Raw genomic sequence first — 24547 nt, 5'->3', positions numbered from 1 at the left:
ACATGACTACTGGAATGTGTTTCGCTTGCCTTCCCTGCAGAAGCCCCACCAAGTACTCAGCCTTGTGACAGTAATGTGCTTGTTGCCGAGACCATCGGACAGTATTTTAAGGCTTCTATATAAACTTTTAAGATTCTGGTGGGGTTGCAGGGAGACTCTTGTGGCTGCTCAAGACAAGTCTCATAAGTAAGTTATCTTGCTGATAAAACCTGCCACCCACTAAGCTGCAGGGCTCTGCTTCTTTCTATGGTCTCTCCCTCCCCTCTGTGTTGGACCAGTTCGTGGATCATCAAGCAGACTGGGCTGAAGTACATCCTCCAGAAATTCTCTCTGTGAAGATGTCTGGGTGTAAATTTTTTTTCATCCTTTTTATTTCTAGAAGTATATTTGGTTATTACTCTCACAACTGCTAATTTGTCCAGATGCATAGTTATAAGCTTAGAGTGATTTATCTTCCCTTCATCACGCTGAAAATATCTCTCCTTACACAGATTCATTATCATGGTGGCCCAGGTTATTTTTTTTTTATTTCAATTTGAAATTATATAGGCAGAGGTATCTTTTCACCAATTGTGACATCAATGTTTTGAACTAATTTAATATACATGCTGTTTACTGAAATAAAATTGTATAACATGAGAGTTGTGGATTAAGTTTTATTTGGGGCAAAATGAGGACTATAATCTAGGAGACAGCACCTCAGATGGCTCTGAGGACCTTTTCTGAAGAGGCAGGGGGAAACTCAATATTATATATGTAATTTTAGTGAAGGGGAGTATGTGCAGTCAAACACACATTGAGTTCTTTTGCCAGTTATGAGGAGCAGATGTCACCATTAATGAATTTAGTGCTCTTCTAGATATAAGGAGATGCAAGAATAGGGGCTTATAAAATCTTCTCCTGAAAATATTTATCTGAAGCTCTATTTTGTCAGTTTTCCAACAGCACAAAGTGCCCCATTCCTGATCTCCACTGTGAACTTTCAGGGAGTGTTGGAGGTCAGCGGCTACAGTGGCTTGTGATTGGTTATAGTACCAAGCAGAGGTAGATGGCAAATGTTATAAACGATTATTCCCCTTAGCATTTTTATTTGAATCATTTTTTGCTTACTTTTTCTCCATTATAATTTTCTATTTTACTGAAAATATAAAGACTTATGATTGATAAAAATTCACTGTTAAATCTTTAATATGTAAATATTAGAAAAAAGTTATTTTTTCTATCTCAACTTTTTTATAATATTCTTTTAATTGTATCTGTGTTATTAAGCATATAATAATCAATAATGCAAATTGATATAAAGTAACATGCACTTACAAAATCAAGCAAGTTAGACGGAAGTATCATTTTAAGAATTATTTTTATTTATTGGCATTTATTTTGAAATATTTTCAAAATATTTTCAAAATAGACGTAATCCTTATTTTGTCTACCTGTAGATTCAATACCCTTTAACATAGCATTTACATAATCATATCTTACTTCTTAAATTTTAAAAAAATGTATCCTTTTCTTAGTATTTATTTTTATTTTTTAGGATAAATATATGGTTACCATTCCTTCTGATTCTTTGAATGTCTTGGTATTACTTTGGCTTAACTACAAACATAACAACCTTAGTGGTAACACAATTATAGAATTATAATATTTTTTCTCAAAGCTTTATAGCTATTTCCATAATATTTTGTGGCTAGTCAGTCTTTAATAGAAGAAGACAAGGCTATTCTTTGTTTTCTCTATAGAAGTAATTTTGTTTATTTTTTTTTCTGGTCCACTTTTAAATTTAACATTTTGAAATAGATATAGATATATATCTATTTTGCATTATAATTAAGCTTTAAACATGGTATATTCTTTTACTTATCTTGATATGCCTATTTCCCTGCCCTGGGAACAAATCTGGGTATCCAACAGTTTGTCACATTTTCTTGGTTCTTCTCTGATTGCTTAGAGTCAGGTTATACCCATGCTTTAGATACTGCACTGGATGACTGAATTTCTAATGCTATTTCCGTCTTTTGAGCTGCACTTTCATTAAATTTATGTATAATTTATTGTAGAAGCAAATAAAAGCTTATATTTGTAGGTAAATGGCATAAGTTTTAGTGGAATGTGGAGGTCACAATACAAATGTTTAGTTGATATAGATCTTTACTCTAAATAATGATGAAATTTTTGCATGTTAAGTTGCCTTCCTGCTTTCCTTCCCTCTTCTTTTCTTTCATTTTGATTGGTATTTTTGGCTCTAAAATTTATTTTTTTGGCAAAATCTTATTTGAATTGATACAGAGATGAAGGATACACACACACACACACACACACACACACACACACACATAAATGTCTATATAAACTCTGCTAAATAAATAATCATAAAATCTCTGTTTCTCGAATCAATTCAAAATATTTTAAGAATGCTGCTTTCCTTGAATTATACTTAATTCTTCTCACTTATTTATTAAGCAGCAATCCTTTGTCATGCAGTGACTATAGCCTTGTTCTTCCACTAAGTAATTGTGTTTTATAATTTGTAAGCAACCAGAGTGATTTCAGAATTTGTTAAAGATTTACAAGAAATTGACATGATCTTAACCACATGCTGCTATTGCCAATATGCCCTTTAGAGTGACGATTTTACTAAAAGCAATGTCTAACTCCTTCACATTCCTACAATAATGGCCTTATTATTATACTACAAAAGATGACATCTTCAAATAAAATTGTCTAACTCTATAACAATATTCCATGAATTCACTTATTACACAATATTAACAAACTACTTAAAGAATGAATCAAAACCATATAAGATATTATTTCTCATGTATTGGAAAAAATAATACGATGAAGTAAAGGAAATCTAATAGTGTTAAAATATTCAAAGCCTTTCTAATGATAAAAACTTTATATATAAAATATTCTACTTCAAAAACGCTTTCAGAGATGTTATAAATGGTGAGATTATATATCATATATAGTTTTCTGTTTATGAATTTGATTATAGCAATGGAACAGTGTAATATTAAATTTTAAAAAATGCATATCAATTGAAGATATAAATTAACCTCAAATTTGGGTTGTTAATAATTTTATATTTAGCTTTCAGTTTTCTTTATGTGTTTTTATATAATTTCAGGAAAATAATTATCATATACAAATGTACAGATCTGAGCCTTAATCTAATATGTCTCAATCGCAAGACTTCTAAAACCCCTCCATTTCCTTCTTTCTTTCCTTCCTCTTTCCTTCTTTCCTTTCTTGGTATAAAAGTTAATTGTTGGCAATATTTTATCAGAACTTATAATGTGAATGAAGGATGAAAGATATATACATATATACACACACACATATAGTGATGATCCAACTTGGAATAAATATTTCCATATATCTATGAAAAATTTTGAATGAATTTAACTATAGTATGTAATTCCTTAACATTTTTCATAATATACAGTATATGTACTTACAACTTTATACTGTGAAATTAATTGTTTAATATCTACCTTCATGCATGGAAGAGTTTTTATGTTATTATAAAGTATACTTTAATAAGTGTGATAAAGGAGAATTACATGGTGTTAAGGAATTATGTTAATGTAATGGGCTTTATGAATTCACAAATTAGCTGAACACTGAGAGTGATTGGAATTAGATAGGCAAATTTCTTGAGGGGAGTAGGGGATTGATGTGTAAACGATTATTTCTAAGAGTGAGAATAGCATGTGTATGCCCCTGTAGCATGAGGGAACATAGTTAAGTACAAGGATTGTCAGAAGTATATCTATGGTAATGATCCTGAAGGTGAACAAGGAGTGATTTGAGGCTACTAACAAGGGTAAGGCCAAATATGTAACAGTCAGCATATTATAGCAGGCTGTCCTGCGAGCAGGCCCTCCGCCCGCGTCGCGGGGTGGGCAAGCGCCCCGCGGGGGTCTCGGGCTCCCTGCCACATGCTATGCGTCATCCGGGGACGCCCCTCGCCAAGAGAGACCCTCAATCACAAGTCACCCGCCCTCCCCACCCTCCTCGCCGTGCCTTGCAACCCCGCCCCCGAACCGCCCTCCCGATCCCCGTGCAGTACCCCCCGTCCATCGCCGGGAAGAACGGCAGTAACTCCAGCAGCCGTGGCGGCTCTTTGAGCCCAAGGGGCGAGCGAGGCAGCCATTGGCGGAAGCCTCTGCCTCCGGCTGTGAATCCCGCGGCCCGGCCTCGCCCCACCGGCCTAGTGTGGCAGGACGCAGGGACACGGGGACTGTCTGAACGGCTCCAAGATGGCCGCGCGCTTGGGTCCGCAACTGCTGGCGGCCCCGAGCCCCGTTCACTGCCACCGCTGCTGACCAGAGACGACGGTCGGATCGGCGACTCCGGGGGCTGTCCCCGCGTGGCGGGAGGCCGCCATGGCGACCCTGGAAAAGATGGTGAAGGCCTTCGAGTCCCTCAAGTCCTTCCAGCAGCCGCCGCCGCCGCCTCAGCCCCCTAAGCCGGCATCGCAGACGCCGCCGCTTCAGCTCCTTCAGCCGATACCGCCGCCGATGCCGCCTCAGCCCCCTCAGCCGGCACCGCCGCCCGCCCAGCCCCCTCAGCCGGCAACGCAGCCGCCGCCGCCTCGGACCCCTCAGCCGGCACCGCAGCCGCCGAACCCCCAGCCCCCTCACCCAGCAACGCAGCCGCCACCGCTTCAGCCGGTACCGGCGCCGATGCAGCCTCAGCAGGCACGGCAGCCGACGCCGTCTCAGCCCCTTAAGCCGGCATCGCAGCCGCCGCCGCCTCGGCCCCCTCAGCCGGAACAGCCGCCTCAGCCGGTAACGCCGCCGATGCCGCCTCAGCCCCTTCAGCCGGCACCGCAGCCTCTACCGGCACCGCCGCCCGCCCAGCCCCCTCAGCTGGCACCGCAGCCGCCGCCGCTTCAGCCGGTACCGCCGCCGATGCCGCCTCAGCCCCCTCAGCCGGCATCGCAGCCGCCGCCGCCTCGGCCCCTTCAGCCGGCACCGCAGCCGCCGCCGCCTCGGCCCCTTCAGCCGGCACCGCAGCCTCTACCGCCACCGCCGCCCGCCCAGCCCCCTCAGCCGGCACCGCAGCCGCCGAACCTCCAGCCCCCTCACCCGGCACCGCAGCCGCCACCGCTTCAGCCGGTACCGGCGCCGATGCCGCCTCAGCAGGCACGGCCGCCGACGCCGCCTCAGCCCCTTCAGCCGGCACCGCAGCCGCCGCCGCCTCGGCCCCCTCAGCCGGAACAGCCGCCTCAGCCGGTAACGCCGCCGATGCCGCCTCAGCCCCTTCAGCCGGCACCGCAGCCTCTACCGCCACCGCCGCCCGCCCAGGCCCCTCAGCCGGCACCGCAGCGGCCGCCGCCTCGGCCCCCTCAGCCGGAACAGCCGCCTCAGCCGGTAACGCCGCCGATGCCGCCTCAGCCCCTTCAGCCGGCACCGCAGCCTCTACCGCCGCCGCCGCCCGCCCAGCCCCCTCAGCCGGCACCGCAGCCGCCGACCCCCCAGCCCCCTCAGCCGGCACCGCAGCCGCCGCCGCCTCGGCCCCTTCAGCCGGCACCGCAGCCTCTACCGCCACCGCCGCCCGCCCAGCCCCCTCAGCCGGCACCGCAGCCGCCGACCCCCCAGCCCCCTCAGCCGGCACCGCAGCCGCCGCCGCCTCGGCCCCTTCAGCCGGCACCGCAGCCTCTACCGCCACCGCCGCCCGCCCAGCCCCCTCAGCCGGCACCGCAGCCGCCGACCCCCCAGCCCCCTCAGCCGGCACCGCAGCCGCCGCCGCCTCGGCCCCTTCAGCCGGCACCACAGCCTCTACCGCCACCGCCGACCGCCCAGCCCCCTCAGCCGGCACCGCCGCCCGCCCAGCCCCCTCAGCCGGCACCGCAGCCGCCGCCGCCTCGGACCCCTCAGCCGGCACCGCAGCCGCCGCCGCCTCGGCCCCCTCAGCCGGAACAGCCGCCTCAGCCGGTAACGCCGCCGATGCCGCCTCAGCCCCTTCAGCCGGCACAGCAGCCTCTACCGCCACCGCCGACCGCCCAGCCCCCTCAACCTCCACCGCCGCCCGCCCAGCCCCCTCAGCTGGCACCGCAGCCGCCGCCGCTTCAGCCGGTACCGGCGCCGATGCCGCCTCAGCAGGCACGGCCGCCGACGCCGTCTCAGCCCCTTCAGCCGGCACTGCAGCTGCCGCCGCCTCAGCCCCTTCAGCCGGCACCGCAGCCGCCGCCGCCTCGGCCCCCTCAGCCGGAACAGCCGCCTCAGCCGGTAACGCCGCCTCAGCCGGTAGCACCGCCGCCGCCGCCTCTGCCCCCTCAGCCGGAACAGCCGCCTCAGCCGGCACCGCCGCCGATGCCGCCTCAGCCCCCTCAGCCGGTACCGCCGCCGCCGCCGCCTCGGCCCCCTCAGCCGGAACAGCCGCCTCAGCCGGTAGCACCGCCGCCGCCGCCTCGGCCCCCTCAGCCGGAACAGCCGCCTCAGCCGGTAGCACCGCCGCTGCCGCTTCAGCCCCCTCAGCCGGAACAGCCGCCTCAGCCGGCACCGCCGCCGCTGCCGCCTCAGCCCAGTCAGCGGGCACCGCAGCCTCAACCGCCACCGCCGCCCGCCCAGCTGTGGGTCAGGAGCCGCTGCACAGACGGTGAGTCCCTGCGGGCCCCTCCCCAGCCCTGCGGGGGTCTCCGTTCCTCCCTCGGCCTCCCACGAAGGCCCCGATGTGGTCCGGGCCCCAGGCATCTGCTTTCCCAGCTGCGAAACTCGGGAAGGAACGGGGCTGTGTTGTGATCCAAGGCCGCGCGTCCCGTTCGGCTCCTCAGTTCAGATGCAATTACAAATCCAGGTTGTCACCTGTGCTTCTGAATAACTGGCTGTACATTGGAGTTTCCCATCTCTTCCCCAGGTTCAATGATTTGCTAGGATGGCTTAAGAACTCAGGAAGGATAGTTTGCTTACTAGATTACTGGTTTATTTTAAAAAAGGATACAACCTATAAACAGCAAAATAGAAGAGTTGCATAGGGAAAGATACGGAGAAAAGCGTGTGGAGCTTCCATGACCCCTTTGGATGTGCCACCTTTTAACAACCTCCACATATTCATCAAGCCAGAAACTCTCTGAACCCCTTCAGTTAGGTTTCATTTATTTTTTTAATGGAGGACTTCTTAGATAGATATGGTTGAGTAAACTATTGGTCATTGGTGATTAACTCAACTTTCAACTCTTCTCCCCAGTGGTTGGAGCATCAGGCTAAATGTTGCAACTTTCTAATAACATTGGTTTCTCTAGCAACCAACTCCATTCTATAGTGATCTAGGGGCTTTACAAAATCACCTCATTAACATAAACTCAGTTGTGGTTGAAAGGTGCTTGTTATAAATAACAAAAGACTCTCCTTTCATCTTTATCAGTCTGGAGCTATTTTAGGAAATGAGAACAAAAGACCAAAAGTTACAAGAAAAATAATTTCATCTCTCTCATCACATAGGGTTTTAAGAGCTATATACCAGGAATAAGGACAATGATCAAATTTGTATTTCTTATTATAAATCTCAATTTCACACACCCCATAATATCTTGTCATAGGTGTCTGCAGGTCATTCTCCCTGCAGCTTTCCCAAGCAATGCCCACTGCTTCTCCCTGCCTAAGATCCGAATAAGGGAATAGATAACAGTCCTTCAGGAAGCCCATGAGATATCAGAACATTGTAAATGCAGTCTGCTCTGCTCTGTTTATTTTGAAAAAGGGAATTGGAAACTCAATTGATGCCTTAGATAGTCTATTTTATATATTCACTGGTAACCTCTTGCTCTAGGCATCTGTGGAGCTCTCTCTCCACATGTTTCCTTGAGAAATACCTGCTGCTTCTTTCCATCTGATATCCAAGTTTTACCACCACCTACCCCTCTGCCACCCTTCCCTGAGTTTCATGTGAGGTGAAACAGAGACCTGAAGAGGCAGCCCTGACAGGTTAGAACATTATAAAATTCCCTCTCTCTGAATCAGGGGAGGGAATTGGGAAATGATTTACCACTTCCTTAAAGACCTTACCACAATGGGGAGCAAGGGCAACAGAAACACCACAGAATTTCCTACCATTTTGAATGAGGCTGTTTCTTGATTTGGTATTTGGTTGGTTGCTTTGGACCTTTGACTGTTTTATGGAACTACTGTGAGGTTATTCTAGCCAGAATTTTGGTTGTTGTTTATGTCTCCTTGGGGAAACAAGAGCTTAGAGCTTGCTAGACTGTCATTTTGCTCAAGTATGTAGATTTTTAATCCTTGCTCAATGACATTCACTCAGCCTTTGTGAGAAACTTTTACCTCATTTCCAAAGTCATTATATTAATTTCTAACTTTCAGTCTCTTGTGAATATCAGTTTAGCTGGATATGTAAGTTATTATCAAAGGGCTTGGTATATTGTAGGCCTTCAGTGCATCATAACAATAACTTTAATAATATTATTATTTTGAAATAACACTTTGGAGAGTGATATTATATTATTTCACTACCAATATCATGAGAGACTTGAGGGTATGATTGGGGAAAACCTCTGCAGTATGCTAATTCTATGTTACATTTTGTCTCATGGAAAGCACAGAACTCTTACTTACCTTATCCTAAGTTCATACATGCTTTGTATAAGTCTGAGTTAGAGAATGACTTTATAATCTGATTTCCACTAAGAAGCTCTTCTAGGTTGGCAGTTTGCCATGGCATCCAGATCCAAAATGATGGGCCCCATTTGTCTGCTGGAAAGTGTCAAGGTGCTGTCAGTGAACCAAAACTCTCTGCAGATTCTTGGTGAGATTTCTTTGCCAGTGCTGGTCTGGCCATTGTAGGACCGTATCATACGGGCAAATCCTACTTGATGAACCGTCTTGCAGGTCACAATCATGGTGAGTGTTGTACTGGGTCAAGGGCCAATTGCTTGATTCTAGCTAATATCTCAGTTTCTTAATTTTTGTCCTGATCATGTGTAGGGAGAACCAAACTTCTCTTAACAAATCAACTTTCCACTCCTATTTCTTACTGCTAAATCACTGTCTTACTGTAATTCATTATCATATTATATGTTTTATTCCTGTAAAGCAAAATTTCTCCTACCAATTCACACAATCTTACCTTATTTTACATGCTTAAGCACTTTACTCTTGCAATTGTGTCTACTCTCTCTTGAAACACATTTTGCTTTTTTATGGAATATTCTCATCAACATATAAATGTGATCAAATGTCTATAATCTTAAAAATATTTCCTGTATGACATATACTTCTGTGGCTAACACTTCTCCCCTGTTTTGAAAAATTTGTCTGACAAAAAATATAATCTTGATTTTTTTCCCACCTTTTTCTCTTCCCATGTCTGTCTTCAGTCCATTTCTCTCTGGCTTTGAACCTCACAGTTCTTTCAAGATACTCTTGTTACGGTTATCAATGACTTCCATTTTGTATGATTCACGGATTCCCCTTTGCATCTATGTTGAGCCCTTGCTTGGTTATCTTTATCACAATTAATATTCCTTCCTCCTTGAAACAGATGACACACAAAGTAGGACATTCTTGAGGAAATGGAGAAAACACCAACTCGTATGCTGGGATATTGACATTCCAATAGATCTGTAGCCCCTTGGTTGTTTAGATTATCTGCTCTAACTGAATGCTGCTTTCTCCCCTCTCCTCACAGGCTTTCCTCTAGGCTCTACAGTGCAGTCTGAAACCAAGGGCATCTGAATGTGGTGTGTGCCTCACCTACACAAGCCCAGTCGTACTCTGGTGGTCCTTCTGGATACTTAGAGCCTGGGGAGTGTGTGAATGGTAAAGCAGAAAGTAACAGTTAAATCCTTTTTATTCTGGATTTTCCCCTTATCTCTCCATGGCCCTAGAAATTTTACTGCTTTAATCTGTAAAATCTAGAAATCAATTATAGTAAATAAGGCAAACTATGATTTGTTTGAATCTCACTTATAGGTAAGATATCATGGTGTCTCAGATAAATTCTTTTATTTCTTGGCACTGTGTAGATGACTTGATTATATTTAGTAAGTCATTATTGAACAGCTGAGTTCCAGGCCTTTGAACTTAGAATTATAGATATCAGTGACCAAAGTAAAGGTCCTGCCCTAAAAGAGTCTTTAGTTCAATTGACAAGACCACATTATCTGCAGTCAGATTTAATACCATGTAATTGGGAAAGAAGCAGGCTGGAGAGAAGAAGAAATTACATTGCATTGCAATCCCCAATTTCTGGGAATTTCATGGGAGCTCCATGTCTGGAATGGCTTTTTCGAGTTATCCTGAGTTTGGGACAGGGGTGCTGATACATTTTTGAAGAGCTGCTCCAGAAGCCTTTCTAATTAAGAGGGCTGACACTTGAAGACTGTCTTCCACCAACACTCCCAACAGCTGGGGGAATAAGTCCTTCAATTTTGAAAGGCAATCCAGGCAGCACCTGACTGATTTTGAGAACTAACAGTTAAGCATAAATAAAAAAGAGGAGAATCTGTGAGTGAGGAAAAATTTCTGATTCACCTTCTTAGCTACAAGGTGAAGAGTGTATTTGAGGGTTGGATTTAAGAGACAGGTTTACATTTTCCATGATGAAGTTCATCAACTACTCACAGAGTGTTCTGGAAATCTGTGAGACACCTCTGAATGTACAAGTTCTATAAAAGTAGGTGTTGTCCTACAAGAAACATTTTAAAATGGATTTTTGGTGTTTTAGCTTTCTGCTAATGGGTGAAATGAACTATCCCTCCTATCCCTCCTTTCCCCCTTTTGAGACTTATTTGGAAATAGTACTTACATTTTTATAGCTCTCTATTTTTCTCAACAGGAGTTAGAAAGTCTGTGCTTATTTTTAAAGCCATATATCAAACAATGATATAATCTTGTTGTTGAAATAATTGTTTGTCATAACTGCTACGTCTTATCCTAATTGATTATTTTTAAAAACTGGGTTTTGGGGAAAGAAAGTAATGAATAGACTCTTATCCCCTCAAACTCCCATTTAGAATCTTCTCAACATAAACCACAGTTTTTGCATTTGCACTGGGAGCAACTTTACATGCCATTTATAATAAAAAACAATTTCCAGTTTATGCCATTATTTAGACAATGCTACGATTAATACAAATTAGCCTGGGCTTTAAGGTCCTTGATTAGGCTGCATGAAAGCTCACCTTAACTTCTCCACTTGCCCTCTGCCCTCAAATGACTCTGTTTTAACTACAAAACCCCTGTATTTTCCCATCTCTAATTTTGTTTCTCTGGGTTTTCCTGTCTATGGGATCACCTTCATTTCTTCAGTTCCACATTTACCAGTTCTTTAATATTCAGCTCAAGACTTTGAGAAAGCTTTCAGATCATATATTCTTTCTCCAAATTTCATAGCTCTGTTCTTCCTTGATAGACTTCTAAATTTTAATTTAGTGTTATAGCTATAGGTTTCACTGCTTATATACATTACTGAGAGTAAGCCTTTTACAGATAATTCTATCTTTGTTGCACTTACTGTTATGGATGTTTGTCCACTGCTTTGAAATAGTCATGTTGAAAGAAATACTTTTCATTTTTAGCATTGCTTTTTTAAAATCTAAGAACAGTTGGGGATATTTAGTAGCTTCCTGCAATTATTTATTGATTGGATATAATTTAAATACCCAGTTATGCCAACTATGGTATATTTTATATGGACTCTGATTAATAAATATATGCAAAATGAATAAGTGCCCACACTCATCACTGAATACCTAATTGCACCACAGGTACTGTATTAGTTTTTCTGTATATGTTATTTTACTTTATCCAATCGAGGAAAAAGAAAGCACTGTGAACATTAGAATCCTTTTATATATGAAAAATTTGCAAACACAAGAAATGTCTCTGTAATTGTCAAAGTTGATACCTGCATTTAAATCTGTCTTCAAGCAATTTCTTTGCATGCTAAGTATGTTAGCTGAAATAATAAATAAAACCATGATTGAAGAAGTGTACAGATGAATTTCTAATGTAGGGGTAAACTTCTAACTCTCTTGTTCTAATGTGCTTTCTAGGATGAGTCTAAGAAGGATTCATGGATCTTTGTCCTGGCTGTGCTTCTGTGCAGTAGCTTTGTCTAGAACAGCATGAGCACCATCAACCACCAGGCCCTAGAGCAGCCACAGTATCCTTCCAGGTCCTGAACCACCATGTTTCACTGAATTAATGGGAATGGGGATAGAGTCACTCTCTCCTTTACTGTCATTTAGTTTTCTTGGGTGGAGCAGAGGGGACCCATGGCAAAAGAGAGTGTTTATAATATTTTTATATTAGAGAAATGTGGGAATTGTTGGTAGTGAGTTTCTCTTCCCTAACCAAATCTTAGTTATGCCACAGAGCTTGCAAAACATCAGGGCAAAGTCCTCTCAAACACCTGATAGAGTAGAAGATTCCACAGAATTTATGAATTTCTTTCCAGACTTTATCTGGACTGTATGGGATTTCACCCTGGAGCTGCAGTTACATGGTCATCCTATCACAGAAGATGAGTACTTGGAGAATGCCCTGAAGCTGATTCCAGGTATCAGAGTATGGCCTGGGCAGTGTATGGTCCAATAGAGGGTGGGATCTACTAAACAATGTCCCTTATCTCTGTGATTGCATTTGTATTTGAGGCTAAATCAAAGTCTGTGGAAATGGTGGCTGGAAAGTGGGTTGCAAAGATCTAGGGGCTACAGTTGAATTTTACTTAAGAAAAGTAAAGTGTAAAGAGAAATTACTTAGAGCCAATTTGTTTTTTATACATCTTTAAATTTAGCATCCAGATTTAAATGGGTGCTGAAACATTCTAAAGACCGGACACTGTGTTTCCTATTCCTTCAATTTGTCTCTGTTAAAGAAAACAACTAATCAGCTAATTGTTAGACATGAAACTGCAGTGAAAAGCTTATCTAATGAACAAAATATAGATTTCACATATTATTCTTTTCAAAGAGGGATATATAACTTTCTAATCCTGTATAATTATATCATCTACAAAATGATTGTATGTTCTAAATAAACCTGAAGTAGTGACTGTCTTTACAGTCTATGCCTTTTCAATAATACTGACAATTATTAGAACATTCATTTTACCTTCCACATCATAGCTTTCTCCTAATTCCCACATGTTTACCCATGATTTAATTACAAGGTAATAAATTATTTTCATGGGTTACATTTACAAGGATGTGTGTCTATTGAAACCTTGAAAGAAATATCAATTCCAATTTATTCATTCTTACTTTCACATTTCTATTTATGATTTCTTAAAACAGCTATTGAGAAATTGGCTGGCAGGAGAGGACGAGATCTAATCATTTACCTCAAAGAGTTTATAGATTAGTGGTGATACCTTAAAATTACATTTCAGGTACATTTGTACTTTAGAGGTTTTTACTGAAAAAAATAGATAACACTGCATCAATTATTTTTAGCATCAAAACAGTTTTCCTTAGATAATGAGGATGTCATTCCTAATATTCAAATTACTGTCCATGATCCCTTGTTTGTAGCTCTCCTTTTTGGTTCCACAGCTCAATTCCTACATGAGGTTGAGTTGAGCAGAAAGTTTCATTTGACCTTTCATCCTTTTAGCTGCTAGTTAAGCAAACACATCATAGACAACCACTCTACTATGTGCATGTCTGGAGAGACCAGCCATAGGTTTCCTTTACTGGATCAGATGTCTCCCTAAATTTCTCTGCAGTTATATCATTGGTATAAGTCTGATGTGCAAAGAAGTATTGAATGTCTATGTTAAAGGAGTTCTATGTGTAGAAATGGCAAAGACACACAAATCCCTGCCATGAACACCTGTAGCACCCTCGCCTCAAGACTCTACACACTCTAATCACTGTTTTTCTGTCCCTCAGGGAAGAATCCCAAAGCCCAAACATCCAATCTACCCAGGGACTGCATCAGGCATTTATTTCCAAGATGGAAGTGTTTTGTCTTTGGCTAACATATGAAGAAAAAAACTTCTAGCCACTATTGGGATGGTATCTGAAGACCAACTGGATCCTAAATTCCAGGAGCAAACAAAAAATTTCTGTTCTTACATCTTCGCTGATGCAAGGACCAAGACCCTCACAGAAGGAATCATGGTCACTGGGAAAGGTGAGTCTCTATTTCCCATTTCCATGGGGACTGCTATGTGTTGAATATTTTATGTAATGTGCTTTCTAGTATTTTTGTTTGATTCTATAAAAAAATTCTGATTTTACAGACATTTATATTCCATGAAGAAATCTGTATACTTTATAATTATCTTCTTTGGGGGCTTTACAAATTCCTTCCCCAAATTGCAATTTTTGTCAATGATATCGGTGGCTCCCATTTATCTGAAAACATCTTCCACTTAGAATATAATCACTCTCTTGGTGTAAAAACAGAATACTGCATGTTTTCAAAGGAAGTCCTATACAGTAAGTGTTCTTCACAAGGTGAATTCAAAAGATATAAAAGAGTGGCCCAAAAAATAAATATTAGCCCATAAATCACTGAAAATCCATTCAAAGCCTCAGAATTAGGAATACATTAAACATGGTACACCTTGCCTCATCTGTCTATCTATGTAATCTATATTGCTTTCAATTTTTAAATTGAGAAACTGTATTTTCCAGGTAGCCCCTAGTATGTTAGATAGAAGTAGATATTAACTTTTTCAGTCCTATGACCTGGAAAACCATAAAAATGAAGAGTCAGTAGGAAAATGAAGGTGATAATGGTAGAAGGAGGTAGGGGTGCATGTGTGTGTTTGTGTGTGTGCATGTATAGTATATGACCCTAGAAGCATAGTCTCAGAATCCTGGAGCCATTGACTGATAACTTGATATTTAGCCCCTAAATTTCCTGGCTTCTTCAGGGCTGAGGACTCTGGTTGTGACCTACATGGATACTATCAATAGCGGAGCAGTACCTCACTTGGAGAACGCAGTGACAACTCTGGCCCATCTGGAGAACTCAGCTGCCATTCAGAAGGCAGACAACCACTACAGCGAATAGATGGCCCAGCGAGTGAGCTTCCCCACAGACATGCTGCAGGAGCTGCTGGAGGAGCACGCTGCCTGTGAGAGGGAAGACACTGCAGTCTTCATGGAGCACTCCTTCAAGGATGACAAGCAGGAGTAACAGAAGAATCTTGTTGTAATCTGTCTTAGTATTTACCATATGTCACCTCCCCTTGAAGAATGAAGCCTAGAAGTGTTGTTACTGGTCCAACGGCTCATCTCTCACTCAGGGATAAAGTAGTCCATGTTCTCATGAGGGACAGAGTTTCAAAGGACTACATTTCCTTCTTTTTTTACTGCCAGGCCTCAGGCAGTTTATCTAGAACTCTCTTTGACCTTCAGTGAAAAATCAGTATGGATATCCTCTTGAAATAAATACTTCTGTGGATTCCAAGCCTGTCCAGAACACCCAAAGACATTCTTTAGCTAGCTTCTTTTTCTGTGAACACACTCCTATGCCTGGGAACCAAAATTTCTCTTTTCAGATGCACATTTCAGGCCACTTTCAGCTTAGGTTGCTCCTTGTTGTATCTATCATTGAAGACAGATAGAATCACTGAATGTGGCAGCTTCAAGGAACCACAGAGATTAGGTAATGCAACTCCAACAGCTCAGATGAAATACCCAAGGAGGTTAGGGAACTTCCCCATGGTCTTCCAGAGTTTTCAGAGCTGTGACTAAATCACATCTTGTGACTGCTGTTTTATTATATGTCCTCCAACAGAATACTTTTCTCATGAGGAACACAGTAAGACTAATTCTTCTACCAGATCCTTTGGAAATTTACCTCCTCTGTTCCTTGTTTCTGGTGAGAGCTCTCTGTCTTTTTTCCCTCTAGGAAATCATAAAGAATAAGAAAGAGGATTTCTTGATACAGAATGAAGAGACATCAATCAAATACTGCCAGAATAAACTTGATCAGCTTTCAAAGGCACTAATAAAAAGTATGTCAGCAGGAACTTTCTCTGTTCCTGGAGGTCATGATCTCTACAGGAAAGCAAAGGAAATTATTGAAAAGGAATATCACCAAGTGCATATGAAAGGAGTGAAGGTGAGGAATAAGGGAAACATGGGGAACCTACAGAATAGTCAAAGTGGTCTCCTGAAAATCTGAGAGCACAGCTCCATGCATGCATAAAAAGAGAGTATGGGGCCATTCAAACAGCTTTGGCTCTTAAGGTTCACTGCATGCTATTTATTCCTGAAGAGAGTACAAATGTCAACTCCCAACCATGAGTACAGATTTCTTAAATCCACAAGAGACAGAACAGAAATTACTCTTTTTTTTTTACTCAACAACATATTTGATGTGTTGAGCACTGATAATTTACAAGTCAGTCTTTGTACACAAGGATGATCACAAGTGAGACAGGAAGTCAACTACATAGACAAGTTATAACACTCAGGAAAGAGTTACTTAGGTGTTAGAAACAAATATTATAATAATAATAAAAAACAATACAACTAATACATATTGAACTCTTGTTTCCTATAACCAAAATGTTAAGCTCTTTCCCTAGACTCTTTAACTTAATCTTTCAAATAGCATTAAGAAGCATCTACATTATCAGCATTTTAAAGATCTGAACTGAGAAGCATAGGCAGGTTAAAATAAGTTGTCTAAAGTTATTACCAGCTAGTGGCAAAGGAGAACAGCAGCACAATTTAGAGGCACTATTTCACACTGGGAAAGCAGATATGTAAAAGCACCAGAGATTTGAGGTTTGTAGACCTTAACAAGATTCTGACTGGCTGGAATTTAGAGTGGGGAGAAGGAAGTAGCACTGGGCAAGAGACTGGAGAGAGACAGTCACTCTAAGGAGCTTGGACTCATTGTAAGGAACCACTGTGGAACTTTAAACATGAAGCAAAAGTTACATGGACTTAGTTGTCTTTGCATCACTAATTTCCCTATTGGAAATCTAATTTCTGTGCTCCTCCTTGGTTCCTCAGGCAAATGAGTTCCTCCAGAGATTTCTGCAGTCACAGGTGGCAATAGAGAAATCCTGCAGGCAGATAAAGCCCTCACTGATGGGCAGAAGGCCATAGCAGGTACAGGGTTGGGCTGGGCTCACAGTGGGATGGGTATGTTCTTACAGTGATCTCTGATATGTGTGAGAGCAAAACTTTCCCAATACCGGAGCTTCCTCCCTTTCTGTGGAGCAACACTGCTGCATCTGGAAACAGCAAAGGGAACTGTGATTGGACACCAGACAGAGCCTTTTCGCTCACATTATGAAGTGTGCTCTCGATGATGTGGACACATTGTGTGGGGGGAGGACTTCAGAGATTTCCTACCTCTCTCTTCAATTTGGTTTGGCCTCTGAGCTCAGGAGGGTGGAGGTCAATCCTTGCCTATTTTTTCCCTCTCTAATACCTCCCTGGGGCAGAAGAGTGGACCAGGAAGGAGACAGCTGAGAAGGAACAGGAGCTGCTGAAACAGAAACTACAGGAGCAGCAGCAGCAGGTGGAGGCTCAGAAGAGAAGTCTCCAGAAACACATAGTCCAGTTGATGGAGGAGCTGGTGAGGGAAAGAGAAAACCTGCTGAGAGAGGCAAACAAGATATTGGAGCATCAGCTGAAGGTGAATCAGGCTGTGGCAGTAGTAGAGCTTGATAGCTTTGCCTTGGTACCTCAGGAAGGGATGGGTGAAAGTTACAGCATGATTATTCAGAGATCACAAGTGCACCTACTGCTTGTGATTTATTAAAACCCTGAAGCCTTTGAATCCTTCCAAAACCTTTAAATTCGGCTCTCTAAGCAGACTCTGGAGAGTTCAGGATGGGTATGCCCCCCCTATTCCAAGCCCTCAGAGAATATAAATAGGGTTGTATAGCCATTTAGAGAATTTTAAAATGATCTCACAGGGCTTGATTGAACAGATATTCCAACTATGTGTGTTTAATATGAACAACAACTAGTATGGTCTACCAAGATCACTACCTTTTACCAGGAGCCCTGCTCAGCCAAAGGCCCTGAGGTAGATCTGTGCTGATATAAAACTACCAGAAATGTCCAGACTTAAAAACACAGGGAAATGATAGATTTTACACTTGCTGCATTGCCTCCAGGTGTGGACAGATCCCCAAGCTATCATGTGGCTTGGAGGGATTTCTCTCACTGTTCATCTGAACATGATTTATAAGAGATTTCTATAATTTGGGGGCCATGTGTTTATAACAGATTTCTATAATATGGGTGACAGTGCCATCCTGAGTCGGACTGAGAATTAGTGCAGTCAGACCAAGGCTACCTCTCATTTGCATTTTTTGACAGGAAAATATTACATTTGTCTTCATGCCAGGCTTAGCCTCCTGGCAAAACCCTAGGGCATATGAATATTATTAAGACTGTAAACTACACTTCCTCTTAATATTTTGGTCCAAAGCAGGAAATATTCCTTGTTACAAGAGTCTCCTTTCATGATTAAGAGAGAACAATTTTAGGAATAAAACCAAGATAGTCTGACAAAGTTTTAAAGTTTGACAAAATGTAATCCTTGAAAAAATGGGGGATTTAAAAAGTTTTACTTCCTTTCTCATTTTTATTTTTTTTTAGGTCCAAGAAGATCTGTGTACTGAAGGATTTAGAAAGAAATGTGAGGAGATGAATACAGAGATAAATCATTTGAGATAGAGGATTGTTGATACTAAAAATGATGATAGTTCCTTGCTTGCACAAGCCTTGGACAACCTTGGCAAAATAATCACTTCGTTATTGCCTGCCCCAGCTAACATTCTTGGTAATGTTATGAAAGTAGTGAGCTCACTATTTAAAAAGAAGTAGCTCACCTTGTAAAGAAATCAGATACATAATATATTATACATGTATGTTCTCTGGCCTATTTCTGATGTGCCTGCTTTTCACTTTCATCCAGCAATGCTTTAAATATAAAAAGTGATTTCTAGAGAATATTGATGCCTGGCCTGCATTAGATAGAATAAATGCATGGACACTTTGATATAGTGTGTTCACTTTTAGGAAATATATATGTGTGTAAAGTCATATATATGTGTATGTACATATATACAAAAGTTTCACTGAGGCTTCACTTCTATTGGCAAAAGATTGGAAACCATTTAATGCTCATTTAATTTGGTAATATATATTTTGCATGCACATATACTAGAATACTAGGTTGCCAGTAAATAGTGGAGCTCTATTTGTATAAATATAGAACAATCTGGAAGGTAGATTGTAGAGTGAAAAAATGAGGCACAAAACAGTTTGTATAATGTGTTCACCATAAAAAAAAAGGCAATTATTATGGGCACTCATACACACATATATATAGTACATTTCTGGAAGATTCATTAGAAATTGGTATCATTGGTTCTTCCTGGGAAGGACAGCTTGGCATCAGGGATGGAAAGGACACATGCTTTTCATTATATACTGTATCTTTTCAATTTTGCAAAGATAACTTGTGTTGTTTCTCGAATAACAAAGAAAACAAAGTATAATACTAATAATTAAAATAGTAAATGGAATGTGAATAAATGGAATTGCTCATTGCTTCTAGAAATGACATTAGCCTGCTCAATGAGGGGTCTTAGACTAAGATCAGAATACTAGAAAATAACATTTGCATCCCAATCTTGTTTTTGCTTTGGCCTTGATTTTTAATCCCTTATATTTGCTTCAAAAATAAGGTATGAAATTTCCTGTTACCCCTTGAAATCTCAGCAAGAGTAACCTTTACTTCATAGGTTTCAATTACACTTTTAAAGTGTTTAGAGACAAATTACTAAACACTAAGAGTATTCACTGGTGAGAGGAATTCCCATCATCCTTAAGTTCAGTGGTGCCATCTCTGTTGTAGGCAAGTACAGAAGGTGCGATCCACCACTGCAGAAATGGATGCCTTGATAGTATTGGGGAATGAAAAACCCAGACACACAGAGGCCAGGTGTTGGCATTTAAACACCAGAATTCAAGTACATACAATGAGAGTAATGAGCATCGTGGTTTGTCTTAGCCCAGGCTGCTATAACAAATTACCATAGACTGTGTGGCTTACAAAACAAACATTTATTTCTCCCAGTTCTGGAGGCTGTAATTCCAAAAGCACTGTGCCAGCATTGTTGTATTCTTGGTAAGGGTCCTCTTCCAGCTTTACAGATGACAAGGTTCTTACTGTGTCCTAGCATGGTGAAGAGAGAGAGACAGAGAGAGAGAGAATGAATCTCATGATTCTTTGTTATACGGGCACTAATTAGATTCATGAAGGCCCCACACTCATTATCTAATCCCTCCCAAACCCGATTTCCAAACACATTGGGACATTGGTAGTTGGGGTTTCCTCAAATGGATTTTGGAGAACACATTCAAACATTCAATCTATAATTTGGTTGGAGTGGCAGCCAGCAGACCTGACCAGAGAAAATTCTGAAGATGGCAAATAAAACAAGGTGTCTGTAGAGAGAAAAAGAATGGGGAGGAAACAATTGGAATCAAGGATATTTATAGGAAGCTGAGAGGTAACATTGATAAAAGGTTATAATCCCTAGCCTTGATCTAAACCAATTTCAGATGATGGAACTATCACCTGGAGGAGAGGTCAGGATCCCAAGAGAGAGGACCTTGCAGCTCTGGGATGAGGATAAATGATAATGATTTTCACAGTGCCTCTCCTAGGGGACCTCTGTAAATGTACTTGGATCCATATGCTGGGAAATGAGAATGCCCAAACACTTCAAGGACTCTCAGAATCAGGATCCAAGCTAGGAGTGATGCTCAGATCCTGAAAAGACATCACAGTCTCCCTGTTAGAGGTACATGACATCCTGGTATAAACACAGTCTTGGCCCAGGTGCAACTAACTTGGTCTAGTATTTGTTTTCAAATAAAAATAAAGTTCGTCTGAAGACAGACACCATTATATATATATATATATATTATATATTTTTTCTGTACATCTTCATAGTGTATGTTTAGGCACAGAGGGTACTTAGTAAGAAACTTCTGTAAAAACAAAAAGCTGACCCATGTGTGATTGTTTTCAATTGCCAGAATTCCACGATTACTCCAAACCTCTGACATAATAGATTGTTTGGATTTTAGATATTAGATTTAGGTCTCTAAGTTGACTTAAGGACCAGAGGAGCAGGAGAAACTCTTTCAGTACTGTCTCCCCCTCTGTGTTCTTATGTACCACAGTCTCTGTATCTCTGCGAGGATGTTAACTCATCTCCACTGGAGACTTTAAATGACTCCATCTAGCCATGGCTTCAAGTGTTCAGAAGGAAGAATGAATGGCTTTGCCTTTTAAGAAGAAACCATATAGTAATGAATATGTGACCAATGTATCATGGGGTTTAATGGAAAAGTAAACTATACAGAAATATCTGTATATCTGTTCCCACTGAGAGCTTGACTTAAGCAGATGTTCTAATCCCTTGAACTAGACACATCCTGCATTGAAGAGCAAAGAGAAGCCTTGCCTTTTTTAGATTCGACATGTAAGTGATATAGCACTGTACTTGTCTTTCTCTGACCTATCTCACTAAGCATAATGTGCTCAAGGTCCATTGATGTTAGCAAATGGCAGGATATCCTCCTTCCTTGTGACTGAATAATATTCCCTTGTGTATATGTATATGTGCCACATCTTTTGTATCCATTCATGTGTTGGGCATTTAGGTTGTTTCATTTCTTTGCTATTGTGGTTAATGCTGCAATAAACATGAGTGCAGATATCTCTTTGAAATACTGTTTCTATTTTCCTTCAATAAAAATATAATAAAACTGACAATGGTCACTTAGAAAAATAAAAAGGCTTTAAAAAATAGTTAACAATTTATTCACACATCTATTCTAATCCTCATTAAGGAATGCTTGGTTCTAATTATTTACATTGCTTGTTAAATTCTTATGTCCTCTCTGCCATTGTTCTGGGTTATGTAAAGAGAGAAAAGCAAAGATCTTGTCCTCATTCAGCTTACACCGTGTATGGGTCTTACATAATGTTATTTAGGCAGAAATAAATATTGTAATTATATACATGTATATAGATATGTGTGTGTGTATACAGATATGTGTATGTATGTGTATGTGTGTGCGTATATATATAAATATTTTATGTGTGGTGATCAAGAATCTAAGTAGCAACCAAATAGTCATTTTTTAAGTTTGGTTTCAACCTAGTGCATCTTGCCTGGAGATATAATTGTGTATTATAGAGTCCTAAGGACCAAATATGATAACTTTAAAGTAAGGTAAATCCTAGAGTGCATGGTGATTGAAACAATGAATAAATAGATTAATGTTTGGATGTATGAATAAGTGTGACATTTGTTTATTATTTCAAAGGGTAATAAATATTCCTCTTATTACCTATAGGCAAAAATGTAAAGACTTTGATGAAGAATTTTGTGTCCTTTGATCTCTATTCCTTTATCACCTGTACAAATTTATTATGTTTAAACAAACTAAAGTGGATTCTGTTTCTATGACTGTACTAGGACTGATATGACAACTCTGGAATATTCTTCCTTGTGTCTCTTTTTCCATGGAAGTGTGGTTGTGCCACTCAACAGTGTTATTTGGATGGAATTCCTTTTATTTCAGATACTGTGATCTTATTCCCTGACCACTGTTTTGTGGACAGTGGTCCCAGGCTGCATTGAATATGGTGCCCACTCTTAGCCCAGGAAACAGTCCCTGATCAAACATGAGTAATGAATTCCTCCCCTGATATATTTGGTCTAAGGTCCCAATCTCTCTCTGCCCCTGCTGACTATCCATTAATATAGAAAATGCAGACAATCAAGTTCTATTTCCCTCCCACTTAAAGTACCTAATTATTTTATTTTGATGAAATATGCACAACTATTTACTATTTTAACTATTTAAAGTGTACAATATAGTGGAATTAAGTATATTCACATAGATGTTACAATCATCATCACTGTCTACCTCCAATCCTTTGCATCAAGCTCAACTGAAACTCTGTATCCAATAAACAAGTCCCCATTTCCCTCTCCCCAAGCTCCTGGTAAGTGTGAGTAAACTTTCTGTTTCTATGAATTTACCCTGGATACCTCATAAAAATGACATCATATAGTATTTTTCTTTTTGCGACTGGCTTATTTCAGTTAGCATAATGTCCTCAGGTTTATTTAGACTGTAACATGTGTTAGAATATCCTTCTTTTTAAGACTGAATAACATTCCATGGTAAGAATGTACTATATACTATTTTATTTTTTTAACTTTTAATTATTATAGAACTTTTACATTTCCACTTAATTTGCAGTTATTACAAAATACTGGCTATGTTCCCTGTGTTGTGCAGTACATATTTGTAGCTGTCTTATACTCAGTAGTGTGTTACTCCCACTCCTCCACACCTTTATTGCCCACCCCACTTCCCACAGGTAACCACTGGTTTGTTCTCTGTATCTGTGAGTCTGCTTCTTTTTTTGTTGTTGTTTTTGTTATATTCAATAGTTTGTTGTATTTTTTACATTCTACATATAAGTGATATCATATAGTATTTGTCTTTCTCTGTCTGACTTATTTCACTTAGCATAATGCCATCCAAGTCCATCCATGTTGCTGTTAATAGCAAAATTTCATTTTTTATGGCTGAGTAGTATTCCAGTGTGTGTGTGTGTGTGTGTGTGTGTGTGTGTGTGTAGTATACAATAAATATCTATACATACTATATTTATCTATATCTATCTATCTCAGTGTATGTGTGTGTGTGTGTGTGTGTGTATCATATCTTCTTTATTCATTCATCTGTTCATGGACACTTAGGTTGCTTCCATACCTTGGCAACTGTAGATAATGATGCTATGAACATTGACATGCATGTATCTTTTCAAATTAGTCTTTTTGGTTTTGGTTTTGGTTTTGGTTTTGGTTTTATATACCCAGGGGTGGAATTTCTGGGTCATACAGTAATTATATTTTGATATTTTTGGAGAAATCTCCATACTATTTTCCACAGTGGCTGCATGAATTTACTTCCCCACCAAGAGCCTACCAAGGGTTTCTTTTCTCCACTTCGTTGCCAATATTTGTTATTTGTATTCTTTTGATTACAGCCATTCTGACCAGCAAATACACTACAATTTATTTACCCATTCATATGTTGGTGGATAACTAGATTGATTCCATTTTTTTGTATTGTTTTGAATAATGCTATTATAAACATTGGTGTACAACTATATATTTAAGTTCCTACTTTCAGTTCGTTTGAGATATATAACTAGAAGTTGAACTGTTGAATCAAATGGTAATTTTATGTTTAATTTTCTGAGAAATTGTTATACTGTTTTCTACATTAGCTGTTCAATTTGTTCCTACCAATGATGTACAGGATTCTCAATTTCTCTACATCCTCACCAAAATTTGTTTTCTGTTTCTAAAGAAATGGCAACCATATTAATGTGTGTGAAATGTATCTTATTTCCTTAATGAATAATGATGATGAGCAACTTTTCAGGTACTTATTGGCCATTTATCTCTGTTATTTGGGGAAGGTCTCTTTAAGTCCATGACTATTTTTGAAATGAGCTCTTTGTTTTTGTTTTTGTTGTTG

At 40.9% G+C, this 24547-nt stretch overlaps 1 pseudogene; it reads left to right on the top strand.

The window, feature by feature from the left end:
• Positions 1 to 8324: 8324 nt before the first annotated feature.
• On the top strand, positions 8325 to 19259 carry LOC140690523 (guanylate-binding protein 6-like; annotated as a pseudogene).
• The last annotated feature ends 5288 nt before the right edge of the window (positions 19260 to 24547 follow it).

The sequence above is a fragment of the Vicugna pacos genome, chromosome 30 (assembly GCF_048564905.1).
Source record: "Vicugna pacos chromosome 30, VicPac4, whole genome shotgun sequence".
Lineage (NCBI taxonomy): Eukaryota > Metazoa > Chordata > Mammalia > Artiodactyla > Camelidae > Vicugna > Vicugna pacos.
Note: the sequence above shows the minus strand (reverse complement) of the source record. Positions and strands in the feature narration are given on the sequence as shown.